The sequence below is a fragment of the Formica exsecta genome, unplaced genomic scaffold (genome assembly GCF_003651465.1).
Source record: "Formica exsecta isolate Colony F162 unplaced genomic scaffold, ASM365146v1 scaffold524, whole genome shotgun sequence".
Taxonomy (NCBI): Eukaryota; Metazoa; Arthropoda; class Insecta; order Hymenoptera; family Formicidae; genus Formica; species Formica exsecta.
This window is the reverse complement of record NW_021852483.1, coordinates 21,037-27,032: the sequence shown is the minus strand read 5'-3', so window position 1 is coordinate 27,032 and position 5,996 is coordinate 21,037. Positions and strand designations below refer to the sequence as shown.

Here is a 5,996-nt window from a genome sequence, read left to right as displayed (position 1 = left end):
GCGCGACGCGTATCAGATAACGATCGCGATAGCGCGAGGTGGCAGACAAGTGGTGCGTTCCATTTGAACGCTCACGCGCTATGAGCACTCACGCTTATAAGCGCTATTTTCACTCGTTCCATTTGCTGCTTAAGCGCTTAGAATTGCAAACAAAAATCATTCTCTTTGAGTGCGTGAGCGTAATCTCAAAGCGTGGAAGGACGAAACATGAAATGCAAATTGATCTATTCTTTGATTTTAGAGGTTAGAATTACTGAAACTATTGAGAGAAATAAAGATATAATAAATAAAATAAGCAGTGCAAGCATGCCAAAAGATGATGGAAAAAGAAATTGCTATTTTGTGTTTACTAATTTTAATGTTACCCGAAATATTTTTCGACGTTGAAGATTCTTCATGTAATATAGAATTAGAAAATATTATATTTCTTAATAAATATGGTATTAAAAATCCAATATTACGGCTGCAGGATTATGTAGAAAAGATTTTACCATCGTATACTGATGTACAATTTAAATCACATTTCAGGTAAATATAATATTTTTTATATAAATATTTGCACAAGTGTCAACTTTATTTTGGATAATAAGACAAAGTTCATATATATTTACAATATATTTGAGTGAAAAATAGATTATATGCTTTATATAATGTTATTGTTACCTGAAGCTGATTTTTTTTAAATTGATAATTATATTATTGGAATGAAGCGGACAACATTTCATTACATCTTAAATATTATAAAACCTTCATTACTAAAATCAGGCAATGGACGTAAAACATTATCACCAGAAAAACAATTTCTTATTGCCATATGGAAAATGGTTACACCAGATTCATATCGGTATGAGACTTATTAAATTTTTCTTTTAATTTATAAACTATACTGTGTTTTTCTTTTAATTTTTAAATTATACTTGCTTAATAGTTTAATTATTTATAAATCTATTTGTGAGAAATTCAATGTTGGAAGAGCTAGTGCATTAAAAGCTGGAATATTATAATATTCAATTATTACTTTTTGTACTTTCTTACATCTGTTGTACATATTAGCACATATTATCACAAGTAGTACATATTATATCACATGTGTTTTTGCGAATAGCGTATTTTTAGTATCGCATCTAATATACAAACGTAATATTCTATTATTTTGAGTTTACAAACTTTCACGAATCGATTATCAAACGTATCGTCTACTAATTGTTTCTTATACTCTTACATCTATTTGTTGCACAATATTATCACATATTATCACTAGTAGTACAATATATTATCACATGTGTCTAAATTTAATTAAAATAATAAACTAAAATAAACTTAGAAATTTATAAGTCTTTAAACTTTATAACTATTAAAACTTCAAATTTTTCTCAAAATAAACTAAATGAACTTAAAAAAACTTTATAAATCTTTAAACTTTGTAACTCTGTAACTTTAATTTTTCTTTAAGTAAGCTAAATAAACTTTAAATCTTTTATTAAATAAAGGTATTTCTTACTTAAGATTTCTAGCATATTTTCAAATGAACAAAGAAGTTGCTAACGTATCTCTATATTTTCTTTATGACGTTTTTCCATAGCTTCTTCTGCTATATTTCTGTCAGTTCTTAAATCATCTATAAATTTTTCAACAGAAGACATTTGCCGAGGTTTTTCTACAAAAAATTATTATCACATATATAATGCATTACTAATATTAAGATATGTAATGTATTACAATATTAATATATTAATCCAAATTATATAAAGCTATTAACTTACTATGCATAATGGGCTTGTCATTTTCCAAACTCTCTGCACTAGATGTGCTGCAGTCCGATTGCACTTCAGTTTTCTTTCCAGTCGACGATAAAGTCGTTAGAGGTGACATATATAGTTTTGAGTGAAGTAGATTATCCATATGCTGAAAAAAGTTATTAAAATAATTAGGTTTTTTGTAAGAATATAATTCGAAAATATTTCTTCTAAACAGTTCATTGATCATATTAAATATCGATTAACTTAATAATAATAACTAACACAAAAATATGGCCATGTTTTTGTTCCAGATCCTGATTTTTTATTATTATCTTTAATAGCTTTATAAGTCCGTTTCAAGCCAGAAAATTTTGACAAACATTGCGGTCCAGTAACATTATGGCCATGTTTTACCATTTCCGCTGAAATTAATGACCATAAATTTTTATGCAACATTTTTCCAGTGGTGAAGTCATTTTGTCGAATATTATATTCATCTATTAGCAAAAGAATTGCTTCGTGAGGCCACTGGAACATTACTAAAACAAATTTATTAAAAAAATTTAATATATATTTAACTTAATTATATATACATACATACATACATATACATAAACACACACTCATCTTACTGCAATACTTTTATGTACAGAATAATGAGACAAATCAATTAGTGTAAAGAAAAAGCAAATAATTGTTCAAAAAGATACATTATAAATAATTACATACTTTTTCTTACTTATATGTATGAATAATATAAATATTAATATGATAAATTTACCAGTTTGTAAATGTTCAGCTTCTTCTGCCGTTACTAGTATTTTATAAATTTTGTTATTATCAGCGTCTTGAATATTAACTAACATCTTCGGGACGTCCATTTTGCTAATTTACGCACAGGTGCGTTCCGTTTTAACGCTCACGTGCTATAAGCGCTTACGCTTTTACTGCCCTACCTCGATGAAATAAGCGTTTGTGAGCACGAGTTATGACGTCACAATGATGTCATAAATGCTTTTATAAGCGCTTACAACTCCAAAGGGAACAGCATAAGCAATGCTTATAAGCGCTTTAAGCGTGTAAGCGTTCAAATGGAACGCACCCAAGGACGCACGACGTATCGTACGATGAACGCGATGACGCAACAGCTAGCAGGTTCGTACCGGTGAAGCGATACCGGGATAATAAAGAAAATATACAACGGAATTATAACGCGGGACGAAAGAAAGACACCGTGATTATAAACGAATTACCGAATAACGAAGCGGTATTAAACAAAAGAAAATTCAATCCGTATGATAGTGACGGGGCAAAGCGAGCGTTCGACAAGTCTTTACTAGTTAAAGAAGATAACGCGCCGCGCAGAAATATAGCGTCGATTAGAAATAACGTCGACGAAAAGGACAGACCGGTAACCGATGATGATAATAAAATCGCGATAATAAGGACGAAACAAATATTACGCGATGTCGACGAAGTTACGGAGGAAGACCAGAACGCGATAATCAAGCAGGGCACTCCGTACGTTAGCGTGTTAATTAATCGATTAGCGATTAAAGCGTTAATTGATACGGGATCGCAAATCTCGTTAATAACGAAAGACGTATATGATAAATTAGCGAATAAAAACACGTCGATGCGAATAATTCCAATAAAAAAATTCTCGTTGGTAGGAGCTTTTTTGGATCGTGCGCAATTAATAGCGAACCGAATACAAACAAGCTTTGTGATAATTGAGAAGGAGTTTACGCACGAGTTTTATATCGTTAGAAACCTATCGTACGAAATGATACTTGGTATGGATTTTTTAGCCGAGCGTACTGCTTTTTTAAATTGCGGAAGGAAATTTATTATAGATTTCCCCGAATGTAGTTCGAGCAAAAAGGTAACGCTCAACGCGATTTCTATTCAAGATGCGGAGAAGCAGTTGAATAAGATATTACTAAAGCACGCCGAGCTTTTCAAAAACGAAATAGGTTGCGTGTCGCATTACACGCATAAAATAACAGTTAATACGGATAAACCGTTTGAATCTAAAACGTATCCAGTACCGGAAATACACCGTGCTAGGGTCAAAGACCATATACTCTCACTAGAGAGAAACGGGATAGTACAACGCGCTTGTACGCAATATATTAACCCGTTAGTTGTCGTAGTTAAAAAATCGGGACAGATTAAACTGTGCCTAGACGCGCGGGGGATTAATAAAAGAATGACGAACGACCATGACCAACCTCCGACGATCGACGAAGTTCCGTAATATAGGGGACAAGAAATTCTACTCGACGTTGGACGTGGCCATGGCATTTTGGCAAATCCCGTTAACAGACGACAGTACGGAATATACGGGGTTCAAGTTCGACAACCAGACGTATGTTTTCCGTAGATTGCCTTTCGGACTAAAAACCGCGGGTGCATCGTTTACGCGAACAATGCAAAAGGCAATAGGGGACGAATCTGACCCTTTTACGATAATTTATCTCGACGACATACTAATTGCGTCGAATAGCTTAGAGGAACATCTCTTTCACGTGAGCTATGTTCTTGAAAAGCTTAGGAGAGTCGGTTTTAGATTAAACAAAGACAAGTGTGAATTTCTTAAAACGGAGATCCGTTTTCTCGGTCACACGTTTGATCAAATTAAAGCCGAGATGAATGAAGATACTAAACTCGCGATTAACAATGTCGTGAAAACGCGTAACAAGAAAGCGATACAGGCTTTTCTCGGTTTAGTAAATTGGGATCGCAGATTTATCAAAGATTTAGCGAAGATGATTAAACCGCTAGAGAATCTTCTCAAGAAGGAAGTAAAATTCGAATGGACCGAGGAACTACAAGGTTCGTTCGACGAAATAAAACAAGCGTTTAACCAAGCACCGTGCTTATTTAATATTAAACCGGGACTTAAATTCGGATTAAGCGTTGACGCGTCTAAATACGGATTAGGGGCGCGCTTATACCAATACGGGGAAAACGAACCCGAGAATGAATATATGGTGGCGTACGCGAGCCGTAGTCTTAAAGGTGCGGAATTAAATTATACCGTAACCGAACTCGAGTGTCTAGCGCTGGTATGGGCTTTGCGCAAATGGCACACCACTCTTTTAGGACGTCAGATAAAAATCCACACCGATCACCGAGCTTTGAAATTTTTAACCGCGTGTGCGGATAATAGCGCTAGGATCGCGAGGTGGATGGCGTTTTTGAATGAATTTGAGTTGGAAATTTGCCACGTACCAGGAGTTCAAAATATAATCGCGGACACGTTATCTCGTAACAACGTAAAGAACGGTTACGTTAAAAAAGAAGGTAAAATTAAACGCATCGCGGCGATAAAGCAGCCGGATGACGAGACAGAAACAGCGTCATGGGTAGATTTACTCGTTAAGGCGCAACGCGACGACGATATTTTACAAAGATTAGTCGCGGAAATACCAGATGAATTATTCGTGAGAGAGGGACTGATTCGTGTAGAAATACCGAAGGGGGAGAGAATCATGGTACCCGAGTCCACTAACTTACAAACAGGGTACACAGTTATCTCTTACATTTCGGAACGGATAAAGTCGCTGAATTCATAAAAAGGTATTTCATCGTAAAAAATTTAGAGCGAGTCGTTAGGGATGTAGTAGCATCTTGTAGCGTCTGCCAGGCAACAAAATATTTCACGAGACCGACTCGTGGAATAGAATATTACGATTTACCAAAACAACCGGGAGAAGTAATCTCCATTGATCTATTTGGGCCATTGCCACAAACGCCTCGCGGAAACAAGTATATCTTGGTCACGATAGACCAATTTTCCAAATTTACAAAATTATATCCGATGAGAAATCAAAAATTAAAGTCAATAATGGATACTCTGCAAATAGAGCATTTCGGTAAAATCGGTATTCCGAAAGAGATTTTGTCCGACAACGGCGGACAATTTATCACATCGAGATGGCAGGAATTTGCCACAGAAATGGGGTTTTCCATAAGGAAGATGTCACCATACAACCCTCAATCCAATCCGGTCAAAAGGGTGATGAGGAAGCTAGGAAGAATCGTACGCGTGTACGCGCATGACCGTCAAACCAGGTGGGACCGAATCATAAAACGGGCTGAGAGGACGATCAATTCAACGGCCCACAGAAGTACCGGATTCAGTCCGAACGAATTTTATCCATGGCTAGACGAACAGCTATTCCTCGATCCGAGACTCAAACCAATGGAAGAAAAGGAAATAAACCGGTTCAATGCCGGAGAGCTGCTGAA

The 5,996-nt window shown here is 35.3% G+C and overlaps 1 pseudogene; it reads right to left on the bottom strand.

Moving 5' to 3' along the window:
- Positions 1–237: 237 nt before the first annotated feature.
- Positions 238–2,620, bottom strand: LOC115241857 (annotated as a pseudogene).
- Between the last annotated feature and the right edge of the window lie 3,376 nt (positions 2,621–5,996).